This window comes from Orycteropus afer, unplaced genomic scaffold (genome assembly GCF_000298275.1).
Source record: "Orycteropus afer afer isolate SDZICR_OR568_19922 unplaced genomic scaffold, OryAfe1.0 scaffold00066, whole genome shotgun sequence".
Taxonomy (NCBI): domain Eukaryota; kingdom Metazoa; phylum Chordata; class Mammalia; order Tubulidentata; family Orycteropodidae; genus Orycteropus; species Orycteropus afer.
In genome coordinates, this window is record NW_006921653.1 from 6,852,171 (window position 1) to 6,872,086 (window position 19,916).

The window sequence follows — 19,916 nt, forward strand, 5'->3', positions numbered from 1 at the left end:
GTAAGTTCGATGATGATATGTCTTGGTGATTTTCTTTTGGGGTCTCTTTTGTTTGGGGTTCATTGGACTTCCTGAATGGATATATTCTCATCTTTCATCACACCAGGAAAATTCTCTTCCAACAAATCTTTGACAATTTTCTCTGTGGTTTTATTTGTGTCTTCCTGTTCTGGAATTCTGATTACATGTAGGTTATTGCTTTTGATGGTATCCCACATGAACCTTAGGCTTTCTTCATTTTGTTTTGACCTTCTTTCTGATTGATCCCTTTCCAAAAAAGTGTTCAGGTACGTGCCTTCAGTCTCCCTAATTCTGTCTCCCATTGATTTAATTCTGCTCCTCTGCCCATTCAATGTCTTATCTATTTCTGAAAATTTAGTATTTATCTTCTGGATTTCTGTGTGTATATTTTGTAACATTTCTAATTTTTCATTTATTTTGTCTTTTTGTTTTTGTATTGTCTTTCAAAATTATTCTAGGGTTTTCTCTGTGTTTTCCTTGATCTGTCTCTCAATTTGTTGAAGATACCTAAATATAATTCTTTTGAATTCTTTATCAGGGAGCTCCAATGCTGTGTCTTCCTCAGGGATGTGTTTTGGGTCTGCATACTGGTCCCTTGTTTTTCCTGCTTTATCTTGTTTCTTTGTGTGGTCTGTGATCCTTTGTTGTCTCTTAGGAATTCTGATGTTTTTGTGTTTATATTTAGTTGGTAATTGTATGTTGGAGTGACTTGCCCACAATTTTTGTTTTCTTTGTATGTTATCTGCACAAGCAGGGCACTGTGCTCCTCTATTCGCTAGTTGACATCACTTACACACTCATCTCTTGTCTCCTTTCCTTTTGTCAGCCTCTCATATGTCCCTACCGATCTTGGCAAACAGAGACTATTCTTAGGTCCCTGGAATCCAAATGAGAATGCTTTAAACTTTAAAATCCAAAATGGTTGCCACTTGTAAAGATTCAAAATGGCTGCACCCTCGGTCACTTTAAATATCAAAAACAGCCACCGCTTATAAACATTCAAAATGGCTGCACCCTCAGCCACTTTAAATATCCAAAATGGCTGCCACATGTAAACAATCAAAATGGCTGCATCCTCTGGACAGCAGAAAGTCTCAGGTTGTCTCCCTCCTTGCTGTTTCCCTTCCTAGTCATAGGGCATGAGCACAGCCTCCCTGCAGCCCTTGGTAATGACAACTGATATTTAGGTCAATTCTCAGGTCCCAGCACCACTTGGATATGTTCAGGCTGTTGGTCCATCAGAGTAGCTGACAGTCCACAGCTCCGACCATCTCTGTACTCACTGTTTTCATTCAGGTTTTTCCACTAGTTGGTGCCTAATCCATTTCTGTATAGTTCCTTCCAAAGCTCAGGGCTCTAGGATTATCTTCTTTATCTTTGTCAATTGGTTTCTCTTTTCTTTGTTGAAGAGGGTCTTTGTCTCTTGACTGCCTATTCTTCCATCTTACCAGAAGTCTAGGTGGAGATCTTGAGTCCAACTCTCAGTTCAAATCCAGTAATTTAGTTTGGTCACTAGATGGTAGTCAAACTCAGTAAGTTTTACTTCAGCCACTGCACACAATACCTTGGGAACCCCCCCCCCCCGCCTTAGAAAAGTGTTGCAATCAGCATAAGGACCCCATGTTTGTCAGAGTACAACTGTGCTCCATAGAGTTTTCAATAACTGATCGTTGATGGAATACTTTCCAAGCCTTTCTTCCAAGATGCTTCTAAAAAAACCCACACTGCCCTCAAGTGGGACCCAACTCATAATGACCCCTCCTTGGGTTTCTGAGTTAGTATTACTGGAAGTACATTGCCTAATATTCTTTCCAAGGAGTGGCTGGTGAGTTTGAACCTCCAGCCTTCTGGTTAGCAGTTAAGTGCTTTAGACACTACACCACCAGAGCTCCTAAGATGTTTCTTGCTGTTGTTGTTATATGCCGTTGAGTTGGCCCTGACTCATAGCGACCCCCCCTTGGGTTTCCGAGGCAGTATCACTACGGAAGTAGGATTGCCCAACCTTCCTTCCGAGGAGTGGCTGGTGGGTTTGAACCGCCAGCCTTCTGGTTAGCAGTCAAGTGCCTTAGGCACTATCCTACCAAGATGTTTCTAGGTGTACTCAAACCTCCAAACTTTGAGTTACAATCAAAATCATTAATCATTTCCACCACCAAAGGAATCAGGCAGCGTGAGAGGAAATAGAAAGATGAGAAAACCTCTGCCTTTCCTTGAATGTAGTGTTCCTTAGGGTCTGTCCATGGAAGTGAAAGATCTTACTCTCACTATTTTATTGCAAAATAATTATTGTAAAGAGGTGGTTTTAATGATATGTTTCTGACTTGCAAGGGAATTTACAATTTTCATAGTCTGATTAGGTTCATTTACAAGATCAATGAATATGGTTACAGTAGTCAATTAATTATGAAGTCAGTGAGCAAACTTAGCTTCCTACGACAACAAGGTTTACATCTTTAAGTGAACAAACCAACTCTCTACAATTAATATTTTAACAATTGTAGTTTCTTACATTTTAACAATTACAGTCTCAAGGTTCTAGATTACATTCCCTGGGAGATAACTTTTTAAACCAACTTTTGAAAAAGAAGTCTTTGCTGTTCTTAAACTTGCAAGAAACTCAATTGCATGATACCAAGATGTTGTGCCCAGATCTTGAATCCCCAAAAACCACCAAGGAGCCGATTCCACTGCAAAAGCATAGGGGTTGTTTATTCAAGCTCGAGCTCGGACCCTCAACTGTCACCGACGCAGCGGTTCAGGATTGAGAGCCCTGAACTCAGGGGTGATGGGGTCTTTATAGGGGGTACAGCAGGAAGGAGGAAGTTTCGATCAGAAAATTACAGGATTGGTTGACATTTTCCAAGTTGCTAGTTGTTCCTACTTGATTGGCTCTGTCTGGTGGGCCGAAGCCACCACCTGTCGTTTCTAACTACTTGATTGGCTCTGTCTGGTGGGCTGAAGCCACCAAATGTCGTTTCTAACTATTTTAGGTAAGGTATTTCTCTACCATTTACTGATTGGTTGTTGCTAAGGAGAATGCTTGGGTATCGATGAGGTGGGGGTAGTCAGGACTCTTTGTGTTTTTTCCAGTAACTAAGGCACTAAAGCGTGGAGTACGTGCTAAGGCATATTGCAAAAATGGCTACACATATGCAGGATGGTTATATAGAAACATGGCCTCACAAAGACACAGAATATGCATATATTTAACTTAAATTTATGTAACCTTGTATGAATACTTCCAAACTTTCTATTCTTTTTAAACAGCAAATTAATAAACCTAATGTTTTGCATCTTCAAAGATGTGTTATGAACTGTTACCAATAGCTCTTCATTAAAAAGTATTCTCACTTGTGCTCTATAGTTTCAGATACAATTTTAACAAAGATATAAAATATGTGGGGCTTTCAATAATTTTATTCCACTAACCTAGAAGATCTTTTTTGTTCAGCTCAGGTGCACCACTATTCTTATCCATTCTAAGTCATTTGTTTCCACCTACATGTTAATGAGTCTCAAATCTATAACTTAGGTCCAAACCGCTTATGATCAGGACTAGCAACTTGACATCTCCTTTTGGGTGTTCCATTTATACCTAAAACCTCACCATATTCCAAAAACCCAATACTTTCTTTCCCCCACCCAATCTTTCTGTTCCTCATATGTTCCCCACCTTAGAGAATTGTCCCATCATCCCCCATTCAGTTGCTAGAGAAAAAAACCTAGGCCTCATTCTTGACACGTCCCTCCCCCTCGTTCCCACCAAACACTTCTAATCAAGGAAATCCTGACAATTCTACCTCCTACACATTACTAAGTCTTATTACTTCTCTCCTACTCCTCTGACCCTAACCTAGTTTAGAGAACTGCCATCCTTTGCCTGAATGTCTGCAACCATATCTTACCTGCTCTGTCAGCCTGTAGTGTTACCCCTTTTAATTTGCCTCCATCTGACCATCAGATTGATGATTCTGAAGGGTTAAGCTTATCCTGTCACTCTTTTGCTTAAAATCTTTCAACAGCTGCTGATTGCTATTGGGATGAAGGCCAAACTCCTTTTCTCTTAATTGCTGCTAAAATCTTCTCTCCAGACACACTCCAGCAAACTGCTACTCATCTTTTTGATACCAACTTAGGGATAATAGCTTCAGGAACTTTTCCATGTCCAAGATTTGGTTAGATGTGTGGTAGTTAAGGTTGTGTGTCAACTTGGCTGGGCCCTGGTTTTGAGTGGCTTGGTAGCTGGATATAGTTATTCCCTATGGTGATATTGTAATCACCTTCATGGTAGAATCTGCTGTGAGACATTAATCAGCAGAAAGGGAGCTGCCTTTTGATTGTGGCCTGTTTCCATTATATACAGAGAAACTTTGAAAAAGGTTTCTAGCTTTTTGGCATGTTTTGGGCCATGTTACCTGCCAGTCCTGAGATTGTTCCTGGACTTGAACCAGTGGACTGCATGTTCCCTGCTGATCTTGGAATTGTACCATTTTACCTGCTGATCTTGGGTTTGTTAGCCTCAGCAGTCAGCAGCTACATAAGTTAGAAGAAGCATCCAGCTCCACTGGGCCTGGAACAAGAGGCCCAAGGTCAAGGGGCCTTCTCCCAGGCCCTAGAACCAGTACGCTTAATTCAGACTTCTAGCCTCCTAAACTGTAAGAGAATAAATTCCTATTTGTTAAAACCATTCACTTGTTATAGCAATAGTAGAGAACAAATGACTCCCCAAGACCTTGTTCTTCCATACTATGTTGTCGTTGTTGTAGGGTGCTATTGAGTCATCTCCAACTCATAGCAACCCTATGTACAGCAGAACAAAACATCACCTGGTCCCATGACAGCTCTGCAATCCCTGCTATACTTAAGCCCATCACTGCAGCCACTGTGTCAATCCATCTCATTGAGGGCCTTCCCCTCCTTCGTCAACTGTTCACCTTACCAAGCATGACATCTTTCTCCAGGTAATGGTCCCTTCTGACAACATGATCAAAATAGGTGAGAAGAAGTTTGGCCATTCTAGCCTCCAAGGAACATTCTGGCTGCACTTCCTCCAGGACAGATTTGTTAGATCTTTTAGCAGTCCATGGTACTCCAGCATTCTTTTTCAGCACCACAATTCAAAAACATCAACTCTTCTTTGGTCTTCTTTATTCATTGTCCAGTTCTTACATGCATAGGAGATGACTGAAAATACCATAGCTTGTGTCAGGGGAACCTTAGTCCTCAAGGAGATATCTTTGCTCTTCAGCACTTGAAAGAGGTCCTTTACAGCCTATTTGCCCAGTAGTATACATCATCTGATGTCTTGACTGCTGCTTCCATTGGCATTGATTGTAGAACCAAGCAATGTGAAGTCTTCGACAACCTCAATCTTTTCTACATTTATCATGATGCTGCTTATAGGTCCAGTTGTGAGGATTTTTGTTTTCTTTATATTGAGATGTAATCCATACTGAAGACTGTATTCCTCAATCTTCATCAGTAAGTGCCTCAAGTCATCCTCACTTTCAGCAAGCAAAGTTGTGTCGTCAGCATATCACAGGTTGTTAATGATTCTTCCTCCAATCTTGATGCCACGTTCTTCTTCATATGGTCTAGCTTCTGGGATTATTTGCTCAGCATATAGATTGCATAAGTGTGGGGAAAGAATACAACCCTGACTCACTCCCTTCTTGAATTTTAACCATGTAGTGTCCTCTTGTTCTCTTTGAATGACAGCCTCCTGGTCTATGTACAGGTTCCTCATGAGTACACTTAAATGTTCTGGAATTCCCATTCTTCTCAATGTTATCCACAATTTGTTATGATCCACACAATTAAATGCTTTGCATAATCAATAAAACACAGGTAAACATCTTTCTGGTATTCTCTGCTTTGAGCCAAGATCCATCTAACATCCATGATGACATCTTTTGTTCCATGTCCTCTTCTGAATCCAGCTTGCACCTCTGGACGTTCTTTGTCAATGTACTGCTGCAACCGTTTTTGAATGATCTTCAGTAAGATTTTACTTGCGTGCGATATTAATGATATTGTTTGATGATTTCAACATTCTGTGGGATCACCTTTCTTTGGAATGGGTACAAATATGGATCTTTTCCAGTCAGTTTGCCAGGTAGTTATCTTCTAAATCCCTTGGCATAACCAGGTGAGTGCTTCCAGTGGGGTATCCATTTGTTGAAATGTCTCAATGGGTATTCTGTTCATTCCTGGAGCTTTGGTCTTCACCAATTCCTTCAGCACAGCTTCAACTTCTTCCTTCAATATCATTGATTCTTGATCATGTACCACCTCCTGAAATGGATGAAGATTGACCGGTTCTTTTTGGTACAGTGACTCTGTGTATTTCTTCCATCTTCTTTTGGTACTTCCTGCATCATTCAGTATTTTGCCCATAGAATCTTTCAATATTGCAACTCAAGGCTTAAACTTTTCCCTCAGTTCTTTCAGCTTGAGAAATGCTGAGCGTATTCTTCCCTTTTGGTTTTCTAATTCCAAGTCTTTGCACATTTCATTATAGTAATTGCCTTTTTCTGCTGGAGCTGCTCTTTGAAATCTTTTGTCCAGTTCTTTCATCTCATCATTTCTTCCATTTGCTTTGGCTACTCTCTGCTCAAGGCCAAGCTTCAGAGTCTCTTCTGTCATCTGTTTTGGTCTTTTCTTTTTTTATTGTCTTTTTAATGACCACTTGCTCTCTTCATGGATGATGTTCCTGATGTCATCACACAATTCTTCTGGTTTTTGGTCATTGGTGTTCAATGCATCAAATCTATTCTGTAGATGGTCTCTAAATTTAGGAGGGATATATTCAAGGTCATATTTTGGCTCTTGTGGACTTGTTTTAATTGTCTTCAACTGCAAGTTGAAATTGAATATGAGCAGTTGATGGTCTGTTTCACAATCAGCTCCTGGCCTAGTTTTGGCTAAAGATATTGAGCTTTTCCATCACCTCTTGCCATAAATGTAGTCAATCTGATTCCTGTGTATTCCATCTGGTGAAGTCCACATGTGTAGCTGCCATTTGTGTTGTTGAAAAAGGTAATTGCAATGAATAAGTCGTTGGTCTTGCAAAATTCTATCATGCAATCTCCAGCTTTATTTCTGTCATCAAGGCCAAATTTTCCAACTACTGGTAATTCTTCTTTGTTTCCAACATTTGCATTCCAGTCACCAATGATAATTAACACATCTAGATTGCACATTCAGTCAATTTCAGACTGCAGAATTTGATAAAAATCTTCAATTTCCTCATCTTTGGTTTTGGTGTTTCGTGCATAAATTTGAATAATAGTCATATTAACTGGTCTTCCTTGTTGATGTATGGATATTATCCTATCACAGACAGCATTGTACTTCAGGACAGATCTTAAAATATCTTTTGTGATGATGAGTGCCACACCATTTCTCTTCAAATGGTCATTCCCGGCATAGTAGATCATATGGTTGTCTGATTCAAAATGGCCAAAACCAGTCCACTTGCACTCAGTAATGCCTCGAATATCAATCTTTATGTGTTCCATTTCACTTTTGACAACTTCCAATTTTCCTAGATTCATACTTCATATATTCCATGTTCCAATTATTAATGGATGTTTGCAGCTGTTTTCCCTCAATTTGAGTCATGGCACATCAGCAAAGGAGGTCTCGAAAGCTTAACTTTATCCATATCATTAAGGTTGGTTCTACTCTAATGATGCAGCTTTTTCCCAGTCATATTTTGAAAACCTCCCGACTTAAGTGGCTCATCTTCCTACACTGTATCAGACAGTGTTTCCAGGCTATCCATATAGTTGCCTAGTAATGTAACAGACAGTGTTTCTCTGCTATTCATAAAGTTTTCCCTGTCCAGTTCTTTGAGAAGTGGATGGCCTCTTCCTTCTTCTTAGTCTGTCTCAGTCTGCACGTTGCCCCCAATCCTGTGCACCATGTGCAACCCCGCTGGCGTTTGATACACCAGTGGCACAGCCTCAAGCCTCACAGCAACACACCACCACAGTACGACAAACCGACAGACAAGTCTGTCTCCCTTAGCTGTTAGAAACCTCTCCACCCTCCCTTTACCTGGATCCCTGCCACTTGCTCACTCTGTCTTGGTCTCCCTGGCTTTCCTTTCCTTTCCCCTCTGCTTTTCTGCTGCTTGAGAGGTGAGGCCTGGGTCCCTCCATTTACCTGGATCCCTCTTCTGATTGCTCACTCTCGGTACTATAGAACTTTAACTACAGTATTGTATTCCTTATTTATTGATGGCTTCTATAGATTATGAGTCCCACAAAGGTATAAACCTGTCTTATTCACATTCATGAACCTAGCATTTGCCATATTACCTGGCATATTAAAAACAAAAAACAAACAAACAAACAAACAAAAACTCATTGCCATCGAGTCAGATCTGACTCATAGCAACCCCTCCTTGGAATTCCAAGGCAGTATCACAATGGAAGTAGATTGCTCAATCTTCCTTCCGAGGAGTAGCTGGTGGGTTTGAACCACCAGCCTTCTGGTTAGCAGTCAAATGCCTTAGGCACTATGCCACTAGAGCGCCTTGGCATATTATAAATACTCAATAAACATTTGTTGAGTGACTATATAAATGAATAAATTCATTGATATGAGCTACAGTTGTGCTTGATTTGAGAAAGCACAAAGTTTGTGATAGAAAAATCTCATATGATAATGATTATTGGATTTTATTAACTTAAAAGTTACTGATTTGAAGTAAAGATGAGTATGGATATTTGAAGTTTGGCTGTACACACACACACACACACACATATATACACATATATAAAATGTGTTTGGTACTTCCATACCTCAAAATTTTCCCTTTTCATATGTTCTAACAATTAGCAAACACTGTAGATCATTTTTAACATAAAAATGGTTCTATTTTTAATACTGGCATTGTTTATTATCTATGTGAAAAATAAAAAAAATTTTCATTTTATTTTCAGGGACACTGAATGGAGACATAGAAAAAATATCAACAGGTTTTATGTTCTGTTATTTTCTACAGTCGATCAAAATAATAGCTGGTATATTGATTACAATATTAATACATATACCGAACATGGCAAAGTTAATATTGATGATCCTGGCTTTCAGGAGAGCAATACAATGTCTGGTAAGAATAGAAAGAAATTTCTTATTCATGATATCCTATAATTCTATTTTCTGTGGTTCTCTTTAGTGAATCCCTTTGTTCAAGTTTGTTTAGATGAGTCTATGTTCTTCAATATTTTATTTAGGGTATGGTGGTTGATATGCAAGACATCATCTAGTGAATCCTATTGGTTTCCAAAGTTTCATAGCAAATAAAGTTAGATTTATGTATGTAACATAAATCTGTTTCCTAAAGTTTGATATTGATTAAAAGTAGATGTTAAAAACACAGGAAAGATGTAATTTTAAAGTAATAAAATGCTATGCAAGAAAATAGAGATAAATGACCAGATACTTCATGAAAATGTATTTCTACCCAACATAATATTTCAGAAAAGTTGCTCTCAGAATCTCAATCACTTTTATCCTCACTTTCTTTCACAGGCTTAGCTTCTTTCTCTAATCTTTTCCCTTTGCCTGCATCCTATCCTTTCATTTGCTTTTCTCCTCCTTTGACCCTAAACCTTTTGTGTTCCTGTCACTTCTAATCTTACACAGCATTTATGACTTTCTTTTTAGTGAACACAAATCAAATATTGTTGTGGATTATTTATGAGAACAATATTGACATTCCAAGGTTTATATATTGAATCAATGCATAGAATGTCTGATCTACTATGCTTGATTGGTTAATATATATTTGTTTTCAGCAATAAATGGATACATGTGTGGAAACCTGCCCAATCTCATCATATGTGCAGAGGACAGACTCAAGTGATATCTTGTTGGTATGGGTGATATATTTGACACACACCCCATCTATCTCCATAGACAAACTCTGATCTCTTGGAATCACAGAAAGGACACCATTACCATCTTTTCCACCTCGAAGGAAGATGCTTTCATGGTTGGCCAAGGGCCCTGGAGAGTGGATGCTGGGCTGTCATACGTGGTAGAGATTTATTATTTTTGTATAATGCAGTATCAGAGAACTTCCAAGGTTACAACTTATTCCAAATGCTTCATTTTATAAATGAAGAAACTAATACCAACAGAGGTAAAATGATTGTCTTTCAGAACATGTGACAAAGATAAGACCAGAACTCAGGGCTCTGACATTGTCACTCTATGACAGTCATCCCTTTTAGGAATACAGGCTTTTTGGTTTTGTTTTTACAAAATGCTTGTATATTCATTAGTCTGTGTACAAGGCAGAAAAAATATTATTAATATTTTTAAAACTAAAATTATGCCAAAAAAAGATTACAAACAATTCTAATGCAAATAACAACCATTTCTGTCAAATTTATTCTGACTCATGGCTACCCCTGGGTTACAGAGTAGAACTTCTCCATAGGTTTTCCCTGACTGTTCTCTGTTATGGAAGCAGATTTACTGGATTTTCTTCCATGGTGCCCCTTGGTGGGTTCAGACCTCCAACTTCTAGGTTAGTAATTGAGCACAAATTGTTAAGCTACCCAGGGACCTAATTCTAGTCTAGAATTTTGTAGGCAGAAAATTTCCTGATTTAGCTTGTCTGCCTCTTCAACTATAGTCTCCATTTAATGTGATAGTCAGTTATACCATTATTGTTTTTTTTCTATTCCTAACTATGACCAAATTTTAAATATGATCATAGAAATGTTTTTGCTTTATATTTAAATCAGAAAATATCTTTATTACAACTGTAGTATCTTTATTATAAACTAGAATATATATATATGTATATTTTCAATTTATAGGAGCTCTGGTAGCATAGTGCCTAAGGCACTTGACTGCTAACCAGAAGGCTGGCGGTTCAAACCCACCAGCCACTCCTCGGAAGGAAGGTTGGGCATTCCTACTTCCGTAGTGACACTGCCTCGGAAACCCAAGGAGGGGTCGCTATGAGTCGGGGCCGACTCGATGGCAAATAACAACAACAACAACATTCAATTTATATTTAAATCAGAAAACGTAATCTTTATTAGAAAAGCAGAATACTTTTCTAATCAAAACCTTTCTTTTTCTAATTCCTGTATTTTGATCAGTGCCATGCTTCAACCGTTCAAACAACTAAACAAGTATTTATCAGATTTATTACGTACTATGCCCCTGCCAAAAGGAACTCTGGTCGCACAGCGGTAAAGCATTCAGCTGCTAACATCAGCTGTTGGAAATTCACCAATCACTCTGTGGACTGAAGATGTGGCAGTCTGCCCCGGTAAAAAGTACAGCCTAGGAAATCCTATGGGGGCAGCTCCACTCTGTCCTATAGGGTTGCTATGAGTTGGAGTTGGAGTCAGAGTCAACTTGACAGCCATGGGTTGGTTGGTTGGTTTCTTTGTTTATTTATTTATGCCCTGTCAGGACTGAGGAAGAGAGGGAAGACCAAGCAAATGCTATTGTAACAAAAGGTCTGAATTAAATGATAAATAAATAAGGCTTAGAGAGGAATATCAGTTTAGGCAGGAAAAAAATGTACACTCCATCCTATTCCTCCTACTTACCTCAAACACACACAGTGTCCTCAAGCCAGGTCCTTGCACCTCAACTCTGCAGAAAAGTTAGACTCATCCCTAGACACAAATAAGAAAGCTTCTAGGTTAATTGACCCAACAGCTTTCTGCCTTATCTTTCTCTTCCTGGGTCCTTCCTGAGGTTTTGGTGTTTTAAAAATTTACTCTACATGAATAAATCTTTGCTGAGAAGGAAAGAAGGGAGGGAGAAAGACAGGAAAGGAGGGCAGAAAAAGTGAAAGTTCGATGTGGTATGCGAGAGCCAGCTCACGTGCTCAAGATAGGTGATTGCTGAAGAAGCCATTTGTTAAACAGTTGATAGCTTCAAATTGGTCACAATGGCATTATTGACACCACAAAAATTGGCAAATGCTATTAAGTTTGATTGTTTTTGTTTTTATTTGGAGACACTGTTTAAGAGCAGACCACTGGCCCAATCCCAGTTTCCTCTTCCAAGAGTAACCACTGTAATTTATTTGGTGTGTGTACTTGGAAACCTTTTACTATGCATTTTCACATAGAAATATTGGACGTATAGAAATAAAAATGCATAGATTTGGTTATTTTCTGCTTTTATATCATATAAGTAGATCACAATGTATATAATTTGCTGGCATTTGCTTTCGTCACTCCTCAGTTATATCTTGAAATCTTTTCCATGACATTCTTTATGTATCTAACTCCTTTTTAATATTACAGAGTATTGCATAGTTTTAATGCACCTTAATTTATTTAATCATTTGACTATTGTTAGACTTTTAAATTTCTTCCAATATTTTTGTTTATAAAGAACACTGCAGTGACTTTTGTACATATCTCTTTTGATGATGGTGAAAATCTTTCTCTTAGCTAACTTCTAAGAAGTGAAAGGATATAATTGAAGGGTTTTTAATTTTAATAAATGCCGCCAAATTGCCTTCTGAAAACTCTATAGCAATTTACACTCTAGGCAGTAGTGCTCACTCATATCATTTCTGAAATCATGATATAGGACCGATGCCTTCATGGAAACATGCCTGGTTTGATTTGATCCCTGCCTGCCAAGAAGTTAATTTGAAAAACCAACTAACTAGTGACTATTGATGGCAATGTCATTCCCACAAGGGAAGATGTTTATGGCCAACTAGACTCTCAAATTCTTCTCTGTAGGCTGGTGCCCTATAGGAGTTGGCCTAGTGCTGGTCATTGTTTTCTAGTAATACATGTCCCTTTCATAGTCATCATTACATCCTGGTTTTTGCACTTGTTCCAAACATTTTAGGTGTGATACAGATTCTATAAATAAAATCCTTCAAATTTCACAAAGAAAAAGGAAATTTCAATACTTCTAGTTAAAATTTTTAAAAATGTGGACTTAAAAATTTTTTACATTATTTTTAATAAACTTCTTTACTTGGGCTTACTGTTTTTCAGAGAGTATGCAGACCATTTTCAATGTAAGGAATTGCCAAAAAACTTCAACATATGTTACTGGTGGAGATGTTACATATTACTACATTGCTCCTGAAGAAATTCTTTGGAACTATGCTCCATCTGGTATAGATTTCTTCACTAGAATATAGTGAAGAATTCAACAGCACCTGGAAGGTATGACTCACTATTTGAGATATTTATTGTTGTTAATAAATAAATAGCATCAAATATTTATTTAAATATTTAACATCGATAAATAAATATATATTTATTTATTGCTATTGTAACAAAAGGGCTGTGTGAAAGGGCTGTGTGAAACATCGATTTATTTATCGATGTTAAATAAATATATATTTATTTATCGATGTTACAGGACAACATAATTTAACTTTTTTAGAACACTGCTACCTCTGTAAAGCATTTAAGGCATCTTATAGGAAAAGCATACTGATGAAATGTGAAACGAGATTCCTATGATAAGAACAAAAAGAATAATGATAAAATAAGGGTGGAAAAGAAGCCCTGGTGGCATTGTGGTTAAAAAGTGCTCAGCTGCTGACCAAAAGGTCTGTGGTTTAAACCTACCAGCTGTTTTGCAGGAGAGAGATGTGACAGTCTGCTTCCATAAAGATGTACAGCCTTGGGAACCCTATGGGGCAGCTCTACTGTGTTCTATAGGGTCTTTATGAATCTGATTCAACTTGATGCAAGGGGATAAGGGTAGGAAAATAATTTTAGATTATCTTTGCTGCACAAATTCTTCTTAAAGTTCCTTGAAAGCCAAAGTAAATGAAAACATGAACCAAAAACCCAAAACAGTTGCCTTCGAGTTGATCTGCTTATCTTTTTGCCAGCACTAAATTTTAAATGTGTTTATTCTATACTTAATATGACATTTAACAACATAGTAGAAAATGTTACCAATCACAATTTTATAAAGATTTAAAACATTCATATGTAACTTATACACTTAACATCTGAAGGCATAATGAAAACATTTTCTGACAGCATTAAAACATATTAAATATATATTATTTACACAATGACACCTAAGAACATGTCAGCAACTTTAACAACTAAAATATATTAGTATGGCATCAGCATTTAAATTTGACCAAAAAATATATGCTGTCTTTCAATTTCTGATAGTCCTACTGATATAATATATATATATATACACCACCTTAAAGATTATGAGTTTTAACCCTTTTGATCTACTGAATGAAAATTACAGTATGTGTCAGAAAAGTTCAAATTCTCAAATGACCCAAATAATGTTTTCCATATATTTCATTTATTTTTTCTAATTCACTCACATAAAATTTGAGAAAGCTAAGAATTTTATATTAAATAAATATTTTATCTTCTTACATTTTAAGCTAGTCATTAAGTTATTCAATCTGTGTAATAGAAATTCTGTATTAATTGTGAGATGGGAAACTGACTTAGAGCAAAAGTTAGAATCAGGATTATGTTCTGTTCTTATTTTATTTTAACTTTTTATGATGGTTTAAGTGGAAATTTTTTATAATGGGCTCAGGTATAGCAAGGATTGTGAGGCTGGCACAGGACCAGTCAGTATTTTGTTCTGTTGTACACAGGGTCGCTATGAGTCAGAGCCAACTCCACAGCACCCAACAACAGCAACAACAAAGTGGAAGTTTACAGAACAAATTGGTTTTCCATTCAACTGTCAATACATATTTTGAGTTTTGATATTGATTGCTGTGGTGGTTATGTTTGTGTGTCAACTTGGCTGGGCCTGTGCTGGGTAGCTGAATGTAGTATTCCCCATGATGAGATTGGTAATCAACTCCATGGTGGAATCCACTGTAAGCAGCTGAGTAACTGCCTTTAGGTATGTGATCTGCTTCCCGTATATAAGAAACAGCTTTGGGAATGCTCTCTAACTTATGGCACACTTGAACCCTGCATGTAGCCATGTTGTTGCTCAGCAGCCTGCCATGCTCTGCTGACCTTGGGACTTAAAATGGACTTGAATTAATGGCCTTCCATGTGTCTTGGTAACATCAGGACTGTGCCACTTTATTTATTGACCTTGGGCTTGTTAGCCTCAGCAGCCAGTAGCTGCCTGAGTAAAGAGATGTCTCTAGCTTCAGTGGGCCGGGAGCAAGAGGCAGAGCTAAAGCCCAAGGTCGAGGGACTTTCACACAGCCCTAGAGCATGACACTTTAAACTCAGACTTCTAGCCTCCCAAACTGTAAGAGAATAAACTCTTGTTTGTTAAGGCCATCCCATTTGTGGTATATTCCTGTCAGAGCAGCACTGGTAACCAAAACAATTGCAATCCCCAAAATGGAACAGCACTCTTCCCACTTCCTCCCTGTATTGTCCATTTCCATTCTTCCTTCTTTCCTATCCCTTCCTGCCTTCTCCTAAGAAAATGTTACCCTTTTGATCTCATATGGTTGATTGTTCTAAAGAGGAGTATCTCCCTGATGTTATTGTCCACCCCACAGGCCTGTCTATTGTTTGGCTGAAAGTTGAGGGGGAATGAATTCAGTTCCAGGTTTGAAGGATATCTAAGGGCCATAGTCTTGGGGGTTCCATCAGTCTCTGTCAAACTAGTAAGCTTGTTTTTCTTTTATAATTATTATTTTGAGTTTTGTTTCCACATTTTTCTCCCACTCTGTCTAGGATCTTCTATTGAAATCCTTTTCAGAGCAGTTGGCAGTGATAGCCATCTAGTTTTTCTGGTCTCAGGGTCGTGGCGGCTGGGGTTCATATAGTCCACCAATCTCTTGGACTAATTGTTTCCATGTATCTTTGATTTTCCTCACTCTTCTTTGCTCTGGATGTGGAGAGACCTACAGTCACACCTTAGATGGTCGTGCACAAGCTTTTAAGATCCCAGATCCTACTCATCAAAGTAGAATGTGGAACAATATCTTTGTGGATTATGTTATGCCAATTGACTCTGATAGCCACTGCAATTATGGTCCTGAGCCCCCAGGCCCAGCTACTACTTCCCTAAAGGTTTTTGGTTATGGTTATAATCTATTCTTACTTTACATTGATGAAAATAACTATAAATTACTGTAATAGATTTTACCAGTTTGCTTGATTCTCCTCACTATGAAATCCCATGATGTCTTAGTACAGCAAGTCAGCACTTCACTACTATGGGACAGCTTTTCTCAGGGGGCTCTACATATTTTTTTCATTACAATAGAATTAAAAATTTTATCTATCATCTTAATATTGTAGCATCTTCACTAATTATTCTTTTAAAAGCAATGTTTGCTACTACCTGCCTAAAAAATCAGGCATAATGTCTTTTTAATTTTCATTTCAAAAGAAAATTTGTAGATATGTTATTAGCTAGACAAACTTACATATACATTGCCTAGACAAGAGCCTGAAAGAATATATATCCATGAGAAATGATGGCAATGGTTATATATAGATAGAAGGGTGATGGAGATTTTCAGTTTCTTTGTTTATTTTTCCCCTGTTTTCCAAATTTTCTACAATGAGTATGTACTTTAAATCAGATGTGTATGGACTCTTGCTTACTTTTCACATTGTTGCTGTAAATGTGAAAGTTCTTTGTGTACTTACTTTCTCTGCACAGTGAATCTAAGCTATATTTTGAAAAAGGTGCTACCAGAATTGGAGGAACTTACAAAAAATTAGCTTACCGTGAATATACAGATGCTTCTGTCAAAAAACAGAAGGCAAGAGAAGAACACCTTGGAATCCTTGGTAAAATTCTATTCACAGTTTTCTAGGCTATAAAAAACATTTATACATATTCAATGCAATCAAAATAGAATTCACCAACTTATAATTTCAGAGATTTTAGCCATAATCGCATAACCTTATAAAAACAAAACATTCTAATTCACCTAATAATTTTAACTACATTCTTGTGTTCTTACAAATCCAATGGCATGAATATATTTATGAGATCCAAAGTGACTTTCTATGATTCTAAATCATCTAGACCTATTGCAGTTGGACACATTTCTGACACATAACATCATCAGTTTAATTTATTCCTATGAAAGCCTTGCTCAAGCAACCAACCAGTTGCTGTCAGGTCAGTTCTGACTTATGAGAAACCCCCGTGTGTTGGAGTAGAACTGTGCTCCATAGGGTTGTCAATGGATGTAGATTGCCAGGTCTTCTTTTCAAGGTGCCCCTAGGTGGACTTGAACCTCGAACCTCTTGGTTAGCAGCCAAACCCATTAACTGTTTGCACCAACCACAGACTTGGCTCAAATAACACAACCTGACAATTACAGTTTAGGAGAACCAAGGACAATTACTAACTTGGTTTCCAGGCAGAAGTGGGACAGATCATCAAGGTCATGTTCTATAACAATGCTTCCCTGCCTCTCAGTATTCAGCCCCATGGGCTGGTTTACAAGAGCAATGAGGGCTCATTCTACAAAATACCTGGAGAAAGTAATTAGAGATCAAGGCAGGCCTAAGTAAGCTATGCCATTGTTGTTGGTGTTGTGTGACATCAACTTGATTCCAACTCATACTGACTTTATATGACAGAGTAGAATTGCCCCATAGGGCAGTTTCATTCTTATACTGAAATCATTATGAGAGCAGAAAATGTCAGCAAGAAAATAAAACTCTTGGTAAAATTTTTGCACCGCCAGTTTTTTGCATCCTAACAATTTTGTGTACTCATTGTGACAGTAATTCCTTCATTCATCCACTCAACTAGCCCAAGGTGCTCCACAGTAGACAAAATCCAGTCCCTGCTCACAGAGATCGCACAGTCTAGCCTAGAGTACTTATGGTACTAGGTTCTCTTTTATATATGTATATTTCTTCCTAGGTATCCCTGCACATTCCTCACGTATAATTCCTGGCACAAGATTTGTTTACACATGGCATGTTCCCACAGGTGTGGGGCCCACCTCCACTGATCCTGACTGCTTGACATGGTTATACTACTCCTCAGTACATGCAGGAAGAGACACCAACAACAGTCTTGTAGGACCTCTTCTCGTGTGTAGAAATAGAAGTCTTGGAAAAGATGGCAAAGAGGTGAATCATGGGGTATACGTCCAGATATGCCTTGGGGAATGATTGGCTAAGACAGATGTACACAGAAATGGCAATGTTCCAGGTCCCAGGAATCAGAGGTTTCTGTATACTGATGCTTCCCAATTTTTATTTTTTTCTGAACTCCAAATTTTTGTCTCCCTCTACCTGAGGAACACCCACACACCATGGTCGGTCCCAAAGATACCTCAAATTGTACTTGGCCATTTTAAGTATAAAATAAAGTCCTGGTTATATGCAAGGTCATAGCCTTGAAAACCCCACAGAGCATGGTTCTAGTCTGATATACATGGGGTCACCATGAATTAGAATCAATTAACAGCAACTGGTTTGGAGTTTTGCTTATTTTAACAGGAACTAACTGTCCTTCTGCTCTTCATAAGGTTTTCATTGGCCAATTTTTTGAGAAGTGGATGGCCTCTTCCTTCTTCTGAGTCAGTCTTAGTCTGGAAGCTCCACTGAAACATGTCCACCATGGTCGATGGCACCTGACAACAACAACAACCACCCCTCTGCTCAAAATCTGTCTCTTTCCCTCTATTCTGTCTCTTAATGAATGGCATCACCATGTTGGGCCTTCCATCAACAACTCCTTTCTTATGTCTAACATGTCACCTTTCAAGTCTTCAAAACTACTGCCTTATTTTATGCATCATCATCTTTTCCTGAATTCCTTTAATCACCTAACTCTTAGTCACACTCTCATTTTACTTCAGTGCAGCACAATAGCCTTTCCTAAAATCCAATTATAGCACTCCCTAGACTGAAAATCACCCCTAAAGAAAGCTAACCCAATTTCTTGACTTGGAAGCCATCATTTGACCCTACCAACCCCTCCTGACTCATGTACCCCACCACCCTGCACCCCCACTCTGGCCATGTGGTAGAATTAGCTTGCTTGTTCCTAAGTGAGGAAGGTTGTTTCATATCACTTTGATTTTACACCTCTTCTTTGCACTTGGAATTGCCTTTCCTTACTGGTTTATCTGCCAAAAGGGAGGAGACATTTTTAGGACTCAGCCTGAAGATCCCTTTCTTTGGAAACTATCCATAATTAGTTGACACGTTTGCAGGTTATTATAGTCTCTTATAGGGAGCTCTGGTAGCATAGTGCCTAAGGCACTTGACTGCTAACCAGAAGGCTAGCAATTCAAACCCACCAGCCACTCCTCGGAAGGAAGGTTGGGCAATCTACTTCCGTAGTGATAATGCCTCGGAAACCCAAGGAGGGGTGGCCATGAGTCGAGCCCGACTCGACAGCACATAACAACAACAACAACAACAACATAGTCTCTTATACATGTGTCTAGGAAAGCACTTATCCACACAATTACTTTTACTAGGCTCTCTTTCCTGCTAGACCTTAAGTGCCTTGAGAACACACAAAAGGTTTAATCAATTTTTGCAACAACCACAGCCCCACTCTGGCAAGTAGTAAGTGCTCAAAAATGCTTAATAAATGAGTATTTCTTCTTCCTCTCTCACAAGTAAACTAATATCTAAGTTCTTTTTTGCATTTATATGAAAAAAATTAATTGATTTATAAGGTAGTAAAACCTTATAAATCCCCAAATAAAAATATATGCATAATGGAATGTATATTTTATCCACAACTGTGAATATATATTTATAGTTATGTATACAATAGAAGTAAAATAATCTCATAGTTATTATGGTATATATAATAACTTTTATATTTTATACAAAAGTATAAATATGTATATAAATTTCATTTATTTGCAAAACCTAAAGAAGCAGATAAACATCTTATTTAACTTACTTTCCACAGAGGTTTTCTTAGCATCTGATGTAAAAACCCACTATAAATATCTGATT

General features: G+C 38.0%; 1 pseudogene; it reads left to right on the forward strand.

The window, feature by feature from the left end:
- The window catches only part of LOC103196468, an 81,954-nt pseudogene that overhangs the window by 29,620 nt on the left and 32,418 nt on the right, over positions 1–19,916 (forward strand).